Source organism: Oncorhynchus masou, chromosome 26, assembly GCF_036934945.1.
Source record: "Oncorhynchus masou masou isolate Uvic2021 chromosome 26, UVic_Omas_1.1, whole genome shotgun sequence".
Taxonomy (NCBI): domain Eukaryota; kingdom Metazoa; phylum Chordata; class Actinopteri; order Salmoniformes; family Salmonidae; genus Oncorhynchus; species Oncorhynchus masou.
Genome location: NC_088237.1, coordinates 11,089,893 through 11,107,591, shown reverse-complemented (window position 1 = coordinate 11,107,591; position 17,699 = coordinate 11,089,893).

Genomic DNA, 17,699 nt, shown 5'->3' with positions numbered 1-17,699 from the left:
GTGTGTGTGTGTGTGTGTGTGTGTGTGTGTGTGTGTGTGTGTGTGTGTGTGTGTGTGTGTGTGTGTGTGTGTGTGTGTGTGTGTGACAATAAGTCTCGTACAAACTTGGACCCAGGCGCAGAGAAACACAGCAGGCAGAGGTGAGGATAAATCTATAACATTTACAGACGCTTACACAGCAGAAACAACAAAGCATTGGCACATGACTCACTAAACAAAACAAGAGACCTGAGCAACCGGCCCAGTCCACAGACTACCTAAATATTCATACACCAGGTGAACCCAATAAGCCCAATCAAGCTCACCTGGACACTAGAAAACATAAGGGTTCCCTACGGTGGCACCCTCAGGGAGTACACTCCAAGGTGACCTCTGACCTGTGACATGTGACGTGTGTGTGTGTGTGTGTGTGTGTGTGTGTGTGTGTGTGTGTGTGTGTGTGTGTGTGTGTGTGTGTGTGTGTGTGTGTGTGTGTGTGTGTGTGTGTGTGTGTGTGTGTGTGTGTGTGTGCATACTCAAGGTGTGTGCACCCGTGTGTTTTTATTTGTCAGGGGCAGGGTGATGTGATGCACTCGCTGAGCGATGTAATGGTGGCTGTTTTGCGGTTGTGTGCCCCTGTCATCCTACATTACCCATAATTACACCTAAACAAAGACAGAACTCAGACCGGGCTGAGTCTCTTGGGACATGGAGGCAATGTATAAAAAGCCAGCCTTTGTATATCTCCTATCTTCCAATCTTATCTTCCAGTCTCTCTCTCTCTCTCTCTCTCTCTCTCTCTCTCTCTCTCTCTCTCTCCTCTTTCCTCTCTTTCTACTCTCTCCTCTTTCTCCTCTCTCCCTTCTCTCTCTCCTCTCTCTCTCTTTCTCTCCTCTTTCTCCTCTCTCTCTCCCTCTCATCTCTCTCTCTCCCCCCTCCTCTCTCCTCTCTGTCCTCTCTCTCCTCTCTCCCCTCTCCCCTCTCTTCTCTCTCTCTCTCTCCCCCTCTCTCCTCGCCCTCCTCTCTCTCTCCTCTATCCTCTCCCCTCTCCTCTCTCTCTCTCTTTCTCCCATCAACTTTCTCTCACCTCTCTCTCTCCTCTCTCCTCTCCCCTCTCTCTCTCCTCTCAGTGTGACCCAAGAGGTAGGTGTTTGTTCAGTGAGATGCAGACAGAAATTGTTGGATGCAAAGGGTCCACTGCAATGATCTATGGCAATATAAACCCACTCTTATTATTTGTTTGTACTACGAACTGCTGTTCTTTTCTATAAAAAGTTATAGAATATGAATAACAAGACATCATACAGATTGTGATTATACAACGATGGTGTGTTTCTTCAGAGGCTCATTCTCAGTCTTACACTCTGAGGTACTGCCTCTTCTGAGAAAGGGGCCGTGCGGTTGCTCCAGCGAGCTGTGTCGGCAACCTCATTTGGTTGATAATGGTCCAGCCACACATTCATGGGGCTCTTCAGAGGTGCTTATCGCATTTGCAAATATGAATACTATTATAGTATCCTTGTCCGTACAAGCGGACAGTATGCCGCTTTTATACTGATTAAAAGGTGGGTCTAGGCAAGCTGTCGCCTAGTCATTGGCAATGCAATGTTCAAATAAATCCAATGCGTTTGAATTAAAGAGGCCAAATGTAAGTGAAATTGGCTATTCTTTGAGTGAGAGGACAAAGCAAAGCTACTCAGTTTCTTTTTTGCCTCTCTGTGATTCTGCATACAAATGATTGCTTAGTACGACCCGGAGCATAAACTAATACAACTCCCCTTTCAACGTTTGAAATAGATTGCTGTGCAGTTGTCAACAGCCAGAGAGGGCCTATCTCACACACCTGACGGATTATATTCATTTAGCGCAGTGCATTTGATGAACAGTCTTCCATTCATACAGGGATCCAAAGGCACTTTACAATTATTGGGCAGATTATGAAAACCTCATAGACGTGCTAAGTGCAGAATCCTACAGTATAGCTGGGTGATGAATAGAGACCATTTTGAACAACTATGCCGCATCATATTTTGGTGCAGAGCAGAGAGTTCGGTGCCAATTTGGCCTGGCCTCTTCTTGATAAATGTCACAAGACCCCTGTGTCTCTGTGCACTCCGTTGGCCTCCACCTGAACCATGGATATGCTACAGTCTTCTCTGCCATAAAGAATGGTATTGCCCTCTGCTGCAGGCTAGATGGCAGGCTTACTGTAACGTGTAAGTACTTCTCTTATGTGCCAGTTACATTGTCTGGCGGTATGCACTCCTCATTCAGCTTTTCATTTCAAACAGGTGAAAAATGAAATACATGACAGTCATGTTAGGGGCTAAGAAATCACCAGGAGGAAAAACCTTGCATGGCTGAAGCCTGCATGGTCGGCCGTGGTGATCTCTCTCTCGCTATCTCTGTCTCTCTCTGTATCTCTCCAGTAGCGATGCGTGGGTATCTTGAGGAATATTGAGGAAGCCAAGCCAGTATAAAAGCCATATTACAACCTATCTTGTGATAATTGTGTTGTTTGATCTATAACCCATTTGTTGATACGCCCCCGTGATATACAATACATCTGTGACATCAAATCAACAAGACCGTATACTGCATATGCTTTGTTTAACACACTAAAAGCAAACTTAAAGTGTGTTTGTGCATGCATGCGTGCGCAAATAATGATTATTTTTGGACTCAACTTACTAGACTAGTTGAAAGCCAATGCCATCCTCGTCTCCTTCATCCTCGTCTCCTTCATCCTCTTCTCTTTCTTTCATCTCAGGCTCTGTCATACAGTACTCTTTTATTGTTGTTAATGGCTACCAAGTTAAAACACTTGCTCACCTAACTTCCTCACCTGGACAACAATGAACCAGCGAAGTTAACTAGCTAGTTAATGCCAGCCTACTAAGATACATCTAGGCCATATATCGAACTTCAATGGTCTCAAGTCAATGGCACAATATATGAATTTATAGTTATATCAGAATCACCTCAATAATCATTGTTTTGTAATAAGAATTAAGTCAAAACCACAAGTCCAAATCCCCGTCTCCATTCATGGCTTAGGAAAGGGCTGATATAGCAAGCTAGCTACATCAACACAAGCAGACCAGAAACAGACACGTTTTTCTGACAATGATGATGTTTTGCTTAGGATGTGATTGGATTGGTGTGAAGCCAAATCCAAACTAGCCTCACTTGGGGTCTGTTTTGCTGCACCAGGACAAGCCACAGTTGAGACCCTTTTTCTCCCCAATTACGATCTTGTCTCATCGCTGCAACTCACCAACGAGCTCGGGAGAGGCGAAGGTCAAGTCGCGCGTCTTCCTAAACCGCACTTCTTAAACACCTGCTCGCTAAACCCGGAAGTCAGCTGCATCAATTAGGAACAGACGACCGAAATCAGCCTGCGATGAGCCAAGTAAAGCCCACCCGGCCAAACCCTCCCCTAACCCGGACGACGATGGGCCATATAGGACTCCTGGTCACGGCCGGTTGTGACCGAACCCCAGGCTCTAGTGACGCCGCAACACTGCGATGCAGTGCCTTAGACCGCTGTGCCACTCAGGAGGTAATTGGCTAATTGATGCTTGCTGGCATCAATCAATCAAACGCTACGGCGGCAATATTTCATATGTCTCTTTTGTTCCAGACAGCATCAGGTGCATGGGCTACACATACTGAGACAAGGGGGCGCTGTTTCCATCGCTCAGATGATATATTTAAAAATATTTGGTGAAGACTGGCTTCCCTTGGCATCCATGAATACACACCACTGTGTGTCTCTCTCACACTCACACACACACACTCTCTCTCTCTCTCTCTCTCTCTCTCTCTCTCTCTCTCTCTCTCTCTTTCTATAGCGCACACCTTCTATTTCACACTCTATGTCCTGCTAGCACTTGTAGCCTGTTTCAAGAGAAGGGAAACATGCCCTGATACCAGCACTGTCCGGGATAGAGACGGCTTCTGCCAGGCGCCCTTGTGAGGGAGGATGGGCGGAGGAAAAGAGGAGGATGGATGAAAGGGTGTTATGATGGAGAGTGGTGAGGGAAGATAAGCAAGAGACAAGAGGTAGTTCTTTCTCAGCTTGACGAACAGCAGCAGCGGGGGCCTGGAGAAAAACAGAAAGGCTAGACAGAAGTGAAATAGATGGAGTGGAGGAGGAGAGGAAGGGAGGGAGGGAGCAGGTGAAATGAACACTCCTGGTAGAACAACAGATGGGCTGTTGAAGGGATGGAGGTGAAGAAAGGATTGAAATTTGAAAGGCAAAAAGGTGGTCTGCGTTTGAGTATGTCACATTGAGGTAGTTTGTTTATGTGGCAGGCAGCTTGAATGAGGATGTACTGTACCAACATGAGGAAATGCTGCGCCTTGAAATGCTGCCTGAATTGAACAGCCCTCTGCAGAGTTCTCTGATGGACCACAATTGTCGGACAGCACCTTCTGTCACTAAGGGTAAAGGAGAGTAAAAAGAAATAAATAATTACTTATTCAGTGGATTGTGTATCATAGACCCAGCCACTTTATTAGTCTGAGCCGTAATACACTACAGTTGTCATGACAGCACTACCACATCCTGTCTTGTGTTTACACTTCTCGAGCCAGTTGGTAATGTAACAAATGCTGTTAAAGTGCTCGGCACATAAAACCGACATCGGTGTGCTAGCGTAGTAGTATTAGCTTCCTCTCTCTCTCTCTCTTGAGTACAACTCAAGGTAAACTGTCAGTGCCATGGCTCGATTCCAGGGCCCTCTGCCTTGCTGACATATGACCGCCCGCTTGATTCAATTCCATAGCACTATTGGCGACATTTCAAGCTAACTGTGTAGTGAGCTTATAGCACTTTCTTATCTCTGTGACACACACACAGTGACAGAGTTTGGTAATCTTCATCCATAATCCATGTGCCGTGCGACATGTTTATGTGCATAATAAACAGTGTTTCCATCATAGGCAATTATTCCCTTTGTTTTTTCTCTTCATCGAATGTGATGCTGGGTCTCTGCATAGCGCACGACTGACAAAGACAAAGACAGGGATCTTGAATTTATGGTTTTGCATATAATTAATGGATACAAGCTGCTCTGTGGTGACTGCACCAAACAGTCGACTTTAAATTACTCTGAATTGTGTCAGGATTTCTGACAATACTTTCTCAATTGCATGTTTGGGTTCATTTAAAGTTCATGGAAAGTGTTGTTGTTATGGTTACCACTGGTTTAGTTGATTTTTTTCACCTTTAATTAACAAGGCAAGTCAGGTAAGAACAAATTCTTATTTGCAATGACAGCCTACCCCAGCCAAACCCTACTCTAACCCGGACAATTGTGCTCCGCCCTACGGGACTTCCGAATCACGGCCGGCTGTGATACAGCCTGGGATCAAACCAGGGTCTGTAGTGATGCCTCTAGCACTGAGATGCAGTGCCTTAGACCGCTGCACCAGCCCCAATACTGGATTTTTCAATGTACTTTCATTACATTTTCTACCGGAGCTTTCGCATGCCTTCGAGACTGTTTCAATGTGTCAATACCAAGGAATGTATATCCTGCGTAGCATCACACATCACACGTACTCATTGTGAACATTTTCCAAATACGATTATTGCACTATTGATTCCTGGAGTGTTTAACTACTACCATTCCTCTATAGCCCAAACCCCATTGATTTTTCTAGGCTGCTAGACAAAGGTTGATGAGTCCTATTGAATTCCATCAGTCGACGGAACCATTTCGAGATTTGATATACGTCCCCCTCCTTGTTTTTTCTCTCCTTGTGTGTCGTGTCAAACAGAGAACCAGCCCGCTGAGCACAAACTGGTTAGGTCAATGTTGTTTCCGCATCATTAAAACATGTAAGAAGTCAATGTGATGACGTTGAATCAACATGGAAATCTGGTTGCATTTACAGAAAAGGAAAAGGAAATTGTGAAATTGCTGCCAACTTTTATGACATGCTTCAAATTCTTGTTGATTTCACATTGAATTCATGTGAGTTGACAACTCAGTCAAATGTAAATCAAAACGAGAGGTTTGTCACGGATCCTTCTGGAACTTTCATTGTGCACACCTGGCCCCTATTTCCACTGATTTTGTATATATCTGCCCTTTGTTCACCATGGTGCTGTCCATTATTGTTACAATGTCCGTTGGTGCGTGTGAGTACCTGGGCTGTGTGCTTTGGCTTTCATGCCATTGCGGATTGCCAGATGATTACGGGTCTCGTCCCGTGGGTTAATCAATGTGCGTGTGTGCATTTATTCGAGGTACTCCTCGCTCTTTTGTTTGGGTTTCACCCTGTGTTTTTGTTGCGTGTCTGTTTGGTCTTCGGCCCCCGTGCCCTTACATGGTACGCTGTAATTTGGGCTAAATAAAAAAAAAACTGTTACGTATTCCTGCGTCTGTCTCCCGAATCCTTTATGCCGACGTGACAAGGTTGAAATGATGTCTGTGCCCAGTTGGAAAACTCTTCCTTAAGACGGCCATTTTTTAGTAGTCTGGTTATTTATTCTAACATGTCTTGATGGAACTAACTTTGTACAATTTAAAGGACCTTTTTCAAGAATCGGAAACTTACCCTATTGGCATTTCTACCCTTTCATTCTCCCTCAGCTCGTTAGCATTTCCTCTCCCATAAAGTAATGAACTTAAAGTTCTCTTCAAGCTGTTAAACCCTCCTCTCCACCTCTTATTGGGCCATGATAACTTTGCTGAGAATAATAACAACACCATGAGCAGTGCAATGTTCTCTAGCTCAAGGGGTTCATCCTTATCCTTATTCTGCCACTGTCGCCTTCGGTCAAGAGTGGCTGTTACTCATGAGCTCAGAGCTCTGTAAGACCGGACCTAGATCAGCTAAACAAACCACTCCCTTTAAGCGTCGCTGGCAAATCAAGGAGATTCGGGTCTAATTAGGCAACTCTTTGTCTGTGATCTTGCAGCGTTACCCATTTGGTAGACATGAAGGCAGCCCAAGGGCCACAGTAGCTGTGTTTGTTTTAAGGGCTGTGTTCGTGAGCCCACGTGATGATTTCATAAGAGCCCTCCTCATTATCTGTTAGCGGGTTCTCTCTCGGTTCTCTGAACTGTTTTGGAGGATTTTAAAAGTAGTGCGTTGATACTGTTTTATTTTCCACTCTACAAGGTTTAGCCTTATTCCGAGCTTACAGTACAGTAAGTGTGTGCAGAGCAGCTTACAGGACATTAAGTATGTGCAGAGCATTCACTTGGGACATTCAAATATTGTACTGCATTTTAACTTTATCCGTGTGTGTGTTTCACTCGTATTCCCTTTGGTAAGAAAAAAAACAAAAAAAACAACTAAAAACACTGATAACACAATCAGTAGAACAACAAAAGCAAAATTGACAGCAGCTTTCATAGACTATTAAATGACACATCAATGTTTTTCTTTTTCACTCTGATGTCTCTGTCTGTATTTTGCAATGTCATTACTGTTGGCCTTCTGTACTGTTCAAATGTACTCCTTTGGTCATGGTTATCTGTGGGGTAAACCATTCTGTCTGTGAGTAGCTACAGCTCTCTGATGTACTGTGTTGATGTGCAGCCCAAATTGGGGCATTAGGACCGCTCTGTTCAGAACATCAGCATATTCCCTGTTTGTTTTGTAAGCGTCCAGAGCTCTCTGGCCTCTGCTGTAGAGACACACAAAGAGACAGCCAGCCAGAGACCTAGAACCAGACACCAGAAGGCCTCCGCCAAAAATATATCTAACAAAGGTCCATCACGGCCAAGTCTATTCATTGCTTACGGTATTTGTTACATACCAACAAGTTTAAATCAGCCAACACAATGAACACTCCCTCTGTGATGTTGAATCAATGGTACGAGATTTCCATTATAGAGAGGATAATGCCATGCAGTCCTTGATTGTCATAGCTGATTGTTGTCCAAGAAAGTTAGCCGGGTTGTGATAGATTGACAAACAGAGTCTTTTTTTTTTTAAACATACTTTATATCCAACTGTTTTATACAAAGAAAAACAAAATACGCAACGGAATGCATTTCATTAATGAGCTATTTTACTAATTATCTTCTGACTGTCAAATCCATTTAGTCATCGTCTCGTACGCCAACCTCCAATGATTTGTAGCCGCTGAGAGTGGCCCTATTGCTAATCCAATTCGAAGGCTTCATCTGCTCGAGCTCCCAAATCCTGAAGATGCTCGAGTTGCTGGTGTGTCAGGCCCTGCATGGGATCTCACATCCGACCAGTAGGCAGCGGAATGGCCAGGTAAAGACCATCTGTGTGAGTGACCTGCCAAACATGGCAGACATCAGCATCATCAGTCAGCAAGAGAGGAGAGAAGTCAGTGTGGGTGACACCTGACCACCATTCATCTGTCCATCTGTTTTCTCCCAGGCCCAGCCCAGGCCTCTCTCTCTCTCTCTTTATCTCTCTCTGTCAGATGGCTGAGATGATGCGCTCATCATGTCCTTGAGGCCTTGTAGCATTGCCTTCTACAGTACTTCTTCGTTTTGGCTTGAAAACATGGGACTACGCTACTGTACTACATGTCCTTGTTGTTGTCGAGGGAACGTTTATAATAGGTAGAGGAGCATTGTAAGTACCATTTCAGTACATGTTCTTGCTGATGGTACTTCATAGTTATTTCATGAAAAATGAACAAGCTAAAAACAAACATGCTCGGGATTGAACTACATTTACAGAAGACTCAATCTCCCTGTTCCGATTAGTCCCTTGTGATACGAGTCCCGGTCTGTGTTATTCTATTAGGGAAAAGCTCATGAAAAAAACAACTTCCTTCCACTCATCCAAAATAAGATTTCGATTGATTAACTGCCATCGATGCAGGGCATCATCAGATTGGTCAAATCTCAGCATGTTTCCGTACAGTACAACTCGGCGGCAGTGCATTTAGCAGCGTCATTAGTGAGACACAGATCTGCTCCCACAATCAGCTGATTCCTTTGGGAGATACATCATTAAGGAAGGAGGAGGGCCACAGAGGTTCATAGAGCAACACAGGTTTATCATCTTCCACCATCGCCCCCATCTCGCCTGCCAGTCAATTTGTATAATTCACCTCCATTCGGTCTCGATCTCAAAGCACCTGTTTGACCCCCCCGATGCTGATGAGTCAAACACTGCATCTATATTAAATGGCTGAGACTCGGGGAGAATGCACGCGGCCAAGTCAATAATTTGATGGGGAAATGATTCCCAGACGATGCCCGACACAGAGCTGTTTAGGTACGAACAGTAAGCAGGAGAAGAGCGAGAATGAGAATGAGAATGAGAGAGAGAGAGAGAGAGAGAGAGAGAGAGAGAGAGAGAGAGAGAGAGAAAAAAACGAACGAACAAGAGAGGGCCCAGGAGTAATGAGAAGTTTAAGTTTGTCCTTCCCCGAGGTGATTTGTGGAAGTGACCCCCAGAAGGAGAAAGATGCTGCTGAGCTCTGTGGTATGTATTCCTCCCTCCCTACCCGGTGGAGGGGGCTTTAGTTTATAGTCTCATAGTCAATCATGAGCCAACCTGCTGAGGGATGGAGGGATGGGAGAGGAGGAGAAGAGTGATAGTGCTGTGGTGAAGAAGTGATTACGCTGCGCCGAGCTAAGGAGTAGAACAGGGATATTTTATTTTGTCAATTGAAGTGTGCAAATGGAAATGTCGTAGCGGCCTGAGAGTCAACGACTGCGATAGGGAGAGCAAGTGGCGCCTTCGAACGCTTGGTCAATCGCCCCTGTCTTTTGAGTGTTGTGTTTGTTATCCGACTTGATGGTGTGCTGTGCTGTTGCCGGCTTTGCAGTCAAATGTTCTGCAGATGAAGTGCAGGCCAAGGAAAGGGAGTTTGGTGTTAGAAATCCATGACTTCATCTGTTTCTTACAAAAGTCTGTGATCAACTTTGGATTGGGCCTCCCACACTTTCACAACATTCAATGGAAACAGAAAAGATGAATGAGTAAATGCTAGTCACTATAAAGAAGAATTGAAGAATATTAGGAATGATCCACCCACTCAAGATTATTCCAACTATGGTCCCAACAATAGCAAAAGCCTTACAGAATCCAAAAACACATCCCAAACTAAAGTCTTGTAAAAATGCTAATATTCCAATTAAGTCTGTAAAGAATTTCAAAAACCTCAATGTTTTTTTAAATCAATCTTCAATGTCAGTGAGGCTCACGACAGATGTGCTTAGTTTAAATTTAGACCAATCCGACACAAATGAATGTCTCAGAGCTTTGTGCTTGTGCAGTCACATTTCACTGGCTTGATGAGGAGGGTTGTTGATGCCGAATCGCTATGCGGGATACTAGCGTCTGCAGTATTCTGTTTTGACAACCAGGCTAATTTCTGCTTTGGGTCATCAATATTTCTGACACTGCCGTGCTGGTGTAAATATAGCATGGTTCTTTGTTCTGCTTAGAAAGCGACATGTCTGATGACATAGACAGGAATAATTTTGATTTGTCTGTTAGTTTGATCTGTGTAGGCAGTAGGTTGTTCTGTATTTGTTTCCCTCCGCGCACACACACACGCACACGCCCGTGCGCACGCGCGCGCGCACACACAGCATTCTCCCTATGGTGCAATATCCTTGGACATGTGTACCGTAGACGGCAACTTAAGCTCATCTACCCACTCACTCGAGGAACGGATGCATATATCAAGTTGGATTGAAATCATTCAACTCGTATTCATGTCGTTTCTGAGACATTCTGCAAAAAAATATATAGACTCCCTAGTGACAAGAACTATTATAAAACAGAGATAACTGTGCAAACTTTTAATAAATTATAATATCTTTGTAATATATTTCACACTCAGAGAGTCAGTGCTTCAGCTGTTGGCTATCAGAAGATGTCTGTGTTTCTCTGTGGATTTAAGCCCTCATTGTTCTGAGCTGTTCAGAGAGTGGACATGCTCTCTAATTGACTGCACTTATTAGTAGCATCCATTTTGATTCTGAACAAGGCTTCATGCCCCTCTCTTTGCTTCTTCTTCCTCCTCCTTCTTCTTCTTTGAGATTGTGTCAGTGGATCGTATCCAACTTTTAGGTGCGACCAACTACTGTACTGGAGCCTAAGGCCAGTCACGGCCTACCTACAATAACATCTGGAAATAAAAATATTGTGAAAAAGGAAAATTACCCTGCTAGCTATTAGCCCTCACAACAAAACACCACCCATTCAACAATTCAACCATATCTAATCCTACTCCAGGCCAACTGTCTGGGAGGACAGAACACTACCACTTGCGTCAGGCAAGAAACTATTGCTATTGAAGGGTATGTATGGTTTGGACACAACAGAAAAACTCTGGGGGAGTGGAGTTGTGTGTAAAGTCTGATATTAAGAAAGCATATAAAATTGAAATGATCGATAAAGCCATAGAAGGAATTATTGTTTTTTTGCTTTGAACATAGGGAGTCAGATGATTGTTTTGTTTTGTTTTCATGCTATTTGCCACCTGAACAGTCCACATGGGTTAGAGATGCATCCTCCTTCTATAGTCATCTGTTAATTCAAGTATACCTACATACAGAAGCAGATGCTATTTACATTACGTGAGGATCTTAACAATCGAATTGAGAGGTTAGATGACTATATAAATTCAATTGATGATATTCCATCGCGTGTTATTAATCATCATGGCGAAACCCGGTTAGAATTCCTTCGGGACTCTGAAATGTGTATCATTAATGGAAGGATAGGGCCCTTAAGCGATAACTTTACATCCATATCTGGGTAAGGAAAAACTGTAATGCGCTATATAGTGACTATCCACGTCCAGAAACCTGTTTGGAATTTAAAGTGTTACACTCCCTTCATAGATGGTTGAAGAATGTGGATTTGACTTAATCGGAGAAGAAAGTAGACTTCCTGATCATTTTTTAAATTATTTTGGATATTTTCTGTTGGCCACAAACTTTCTCAACCGGGTAGTACCGTGCATCACTCGGGGAAAAAGATACATACCCCGTATAGACTTAAATGTAAGAAAACACATGTGCCAAATGACTTCCTATGTTCTGAAATGGCATGTAGCGCTCTGGTAGAACTCTTTGAAACTCTACAAAGATGCCAAGCAACAACATTTGATTTAGATGTGTGGTATGAAAGGAACATAAGGAATTGGAGAATGGGTTTGTTTTGTATTTTCCAGTTTACCTGAGAACAGACTATCTTAGAACCCTCTTATATATGTAACCCGCCCTTAAATGAGGAGCTGTCTGTGCCAGAAGTTAAAAAGGTGAAGGTGATTGACTCTGCAAAAAATGGTTAAGCGTTTGGCATTGATGAACTGCCTAATGAGGTTTTAAAATCCCCTAAATGAATTGATTGATTAATTGATATAGTGTACTGCCATCCATTTGGCAAAAGTCTATAGTGAATCCCATTCCCAAATCTACAAAAAAAAAAGACCCGAGTGTGCCACTGAACTATAGAGGCATAAGATTATTAAATGCTATAAATTATATTCGTCCATCCTGAACAATAGGCTGATGATTTTTTGGGAGGATTAAAACATTCTGGTGGAAGAACAAAACATTTTTTTTTGTAAATCCAGAGCTTGTATAGATCATATCTTCTCGGTCTGTATAATAATCAGAAATAGATTACAGGGAAAAAAGCCTACATCTGCCTGTTTCAATGATTTCCAGCAAGCTTTCGATTTTGTAAATAGGAATCTTTTAGCCTTTTGTAAATAGGGATCTTTAAGCCTACAGTTTGTTTAAGACAGGGGTTGATGGGAAATGTTATCATGCAATCCAGTCTCTTTACAAAGTACCAATTGCTTGTGTGTGTGTTATTAATGAATATCGTACCGATTGGTTTCCCACACCCTCGGGTGTAAAACAAGGAGATGTCTTGTCACCGACTTTGTTTGCTATGTTTAGAAATGATTTGGCAAAATAAATTAAACAGTTAAATATTGGAGTAAGATATGATGATGAAATGCTAAGTATCCTTTTAAATGCTGATGTTAATTTGCAGAAACTGAACAAGACCTGCAGAACATGTTATAATGTGCAGTCAATTGGTGTAAAATATGCATTGTAGAAGCAATTATAAATAGCAATTATCAATATTTGATGAACATATTACCAGGTTGGTATTGTGGTGAAATGGAAGAGGTAAAACGATGTAACTATTGTAACCTCGAAGAAATGAAACACATTTTATTCTCGATTGCCCTTTCTACCACATTGATGTTATTCCAGAAAGCACACCAGATATACCCTGCCATTATGTGGCTGAGCGATGAGGAGACAGACCACCAGATATACACTGCCATTATGTGGCTGAGCGATGAGGAGACAGACCACCAGATATACCCTGCCATTATGTGGCTGAGCGATGAGGAGACAGACCACCAGATATACCCTGCCATTATCTGACTGAGCGATGAGGAGACAGACCACCAAATATACCCTGCCATTATGTGGCTGAGCGATGAGGAGACAGACCAAAAGGAAAAATGGCTATCTATAATTAAATTAGAATAATATTTCCTGTAATAATTGTTCTGTTGGAAAGTGAAAGTGAACCTTCAACCCAGTCTAAGGTCTTGAGTTCTCTTGAGCAAGTTTTCATCAAGGATCTCTCTGTACTTTACCCTGTTCATCTTTCCCTCGATCCTGACTCGGCTCCCAGTCCCTGCAGCTAAAAGAAATACCCACAGCCTGATGCTACCACCACCATGCTTCACCGTAGGGGATGGTGCCAGGTTTCCTCCAGATGTGACGCTTGGCATTCAGGGAAAAGAGTTCAATCTTAGTTTCATCAGACCAGAGTATCTTGTTTTCTCATGGTCTGAGAATCTTTTATGTGCCTTTTGGAAACCTCCAAACAGGCTGTCAAGTTGAAGAAACATCTCAAGGATGGTCAATGGAAACAAGATGCACCTGAGCTCAATTTTGAGTCTCCTAGCAAAGGGTCTGAACACTTATTTATCTAAGGTATTTATTTATTTCCTTTTTCAATACATTTGTAACAGTGTAACAGTGTCAGCACTAAGCACAGTGTTAAAATATGGCTCTATTCAATCTGTAAAGCGTCAGATTCAGAGATAAAAATGTAAAGGTAATTTCCGATTGAGTCAACATATGCTGCGTTTACCGTGAATGCAGTCATCGCCAAAGCGGGTACATTGCCTGTAAATGTCAATCACGCTGTAAAGCTGAACTTCTGCGATACAGATTGAACAGATCCCTTATAACACTCAAAAGTGTTGACCCATATAGACGCTGGCAAAATAACACTGTCATTGTTGATTTAACACTGGATATTGTGCTGTGTATAAAGTGATAGAAAGCTCCAACAAAGGCCAGTGAAGTCAATGAAAATAGTAATTTCTTATTTGATTTTAATGATGGCGGTGCTGGGCCTCCTGAGCGATGCAGTGGTCTAAGGCACTGCATTGCAGCACTAGCTGTGCCACTAGAGATTCTGGGTCCGAGTCCAGGCCGGCTGCGACCGGGAGACCCATGTGGCGGTGCACAACTGGCCCAGCGTCATCCGGGTTAGGGGAGGGTTAAGCTGGCAGGGATGTCCGTATGGGAGTTGCAGCGATGAGATAAGACTGGAACTACCAATTATGGAGAAAAAGATGATGATAGATCGTGGAATATAGGGAAGGAACTGTGCCTGGAAAGAGAGAGGTAGTGAGATACCGGAGGTCCGAGGCAAGCATCAAAAATTGCAAAGCAGTTTACTTCGAAACAGTGTGCCGTTGCTTGTATCATTTTATCAGAAACAAGTAATCAATGACGTCCGAAGCTTTGTATTGTCGAACAAACACCTAATTGGTTTGGTATCGGTTTTGGTAGAAGACAAAAGGCTACCCTGCGCACGCTATGGCGGGCGTGATGTCATCTATAATAATCTGCCTGTTTTAAATTCTTTTGACCAGCAGGTGCAGGTGTACACTGTCTTGATCAAAGTAATGAACCTATTTTCGACACATTTGGCTGGAAATGCTCAATGCTTCAGGAAGCTTTGTTTCCCAATCACTAGAGAGAGGGAGACGAGCCGCTAATGGACTGAGGCTTCAGAGAGAGAGGATGATCCTCGTTATCATTAATGTTCTCTTGGACACATACATGACAGGACATATCAGAGGGCTGTTTCCCTCGACTGGATTGAGAGAGTCTTACAAATCGAGAGTTTGGGACTAAAAAGCCAAAAGATGATTATGAGATTATTGACTTTAAAGTTCCAAACCCTCAATGTTTTGAATGGTGTCAGTAATTTGTATCATGTATTCTTTTGAACTGAACAACATGAATTGGGGTACTGTATAGGAAGAGAACATTGAACAGAACATGGCTATGTCAATAACAACATTTTGACAAAAATGCTGATTTTTGCAGAAGCCAGGTTGGGTTGTTGATGCTGGGTTATTGAGCTATGATCCACCGTTTCAGAGCAGAAGACTGGAGGCGTGGCTTGGTAGGGGCCTGGCTTTCAGATATGTATTTTTGGCCACCTGTGAGAGTGAATGTCATTCCGGTTCATCGGTTCTGTTGTATTGTCAACAGATGTCAATCACTGATAATTTTATAGCTTTAATGAGGCATACACAAGAGTATGAGTTTTCAAGTGCCTATGAATATCCCATTGCTGGGGTAGTAGTGAAATAACAAGTCCTGCCCCCAATAGGCAATGCTTTTTGATTACCCAAACATGGGTTCATTGTACCATCATTTGGGTTTTTATTGACTTTCTTGCTGAGTCTTTGTTAATGTAATCCATAAATTATGTTCAGGAGGCGTGGTCAATTGGGTGTGTGGCTGTTAGTTCGTTGTTTTCGGCCACCCGTGAGATTAAATGTCATTCCTGTTCATCATGTTAAATTTGTACACTGAAGATGTGTACAGGTTAACTTTGAGAAGCAATTTGTGGCGCCATGCATGTCGCTGTAGTGAGAGCGCTGTTAACTCTCCTTCCTCATTTCAATTGCAAGCAATCCAATGCAATCATCATAAATATAAAAATACAGTATTTTTTTGCAGGGATCTTAAATTTGAAGGATTTGTTGTTTCCGGGATGAGAAGAGACAGCTGGAGAGAAAGGGAGGAAGAAATCAGCTGAAAGGCTAATGAACATAAAACACTTTTTTATTTTTATGTTACTTGGGCAATTGTTATTTTAGTTTGCAAGGCACAGTGTAATGAACTGAAAGGATATGACATTTACAATCTTACAGTGTATCACAACTGCATAGAATCCATATATTCAGTCCCGATCGCACAAGGAGGGCTGGGCCTATTATGGATAATAGAGTATAGGTATTTGTATGTGACAATGAGACCTGACTGAACACAGCCTCAATAGGCACCAGAGAGACTGGATAACGAAGCATGTTCCAGCTTCCTGGTCAGTTTAATTAGCATAAAAGCTGAACCAGGAAGCAGCGTTGACTAGCATCAAAACAACAACCAAGGCAGCGGACTGATGTGGTGATCAATGTCCTTTGTTTATATATTGTATAGACGGATAATAATGGTGTGGAATGTCGATGACGTGAAACGAGAACAAAGGATTCCACAGAGAAGCTTTAGGAAAAAGTGAAAAGAAATCTATGAAAATCAAATTAGGCATCTATTTTTTGTCAACAAAGGGCCGATTGAAAATGTTTTCAGTAAATGTATCTAAAGCCATCCCTTTAAATTTGGTGTATCTTTAATTAGAAATGGCTTGACAGACTCACTAGAATACTGTATATGGAGAGAACGGTTCAGAATATTAGGGATCAATAAAAACAAGCCACATCAATTCACACATATTCTCCTTTCCAGCACCAATTGGTAGATTTAAAAATACTGTGATCTTAGGAAAGTTATTATGAATAACACAAAAAATATAGGTTTGGAGAGCCTTTACGCAAAACATATATTGGTGAATCAAAAATAGTTGTTTGATTAATCCTGAAAGCTGCCATTTTAAATAATTTAATCCATGAAATATTGGAAGGTGATAAAAGTGTACAAGAGGGGTTGAACAGTCCTATAAATCTACCCTAATAATCCTTACTAATCATGGAACTGTGATGACAGTCATCGTGAACCGTGCTCCAGGCTCCAGTTTTAAAGTACTAAGTGTGGTCTGCGTTCTACAATGAATCAAATTATTGCACAACTTGCAATACCTTAGCATTATACGATCCACTATTACTAGCAGGATCAACCGTGTGAACATGACACAGGAAAGAAATGTAAACTACTAATGGAATGGAATGATGCAACACGTACGGAAACAAACACTTCAATTAGTGACATAAATGTATGTGGGTATAACTGACGCTGGCTAACGATAATGGCTAATATTTAATACCATACAAGTTGTACAAAAATACAGTGAAAAGTCCGGGCATAGAGTTGAAACATTCTACAAATCATAAATCAGCTCGGTAGTTTTGGCGCTGTACTTTCAGTACCACAGCACAGTCCAAATGTAATCCCAAGTTATGTCAGCGTTTCATATACTTCACTGTGGAGAAGGTGATATGTTGATATACTTCAATTTGACTGTTTTCACATTTGTCTCCAGCGATCGATCATGAGTTAAAATAGATCTAAAACAGCATTTACAGCGCCTTCAAGAAAATATTCATAACCCTTGATTTATTCCATGTTTTGTTGTGTTACAGCCTGAATTGAAAATGTATTAAATATTGTGTGTGTTTTGGGGGGTGGGGGGAGGGGTCTTACCCTTTTACACACAATACCCCATAA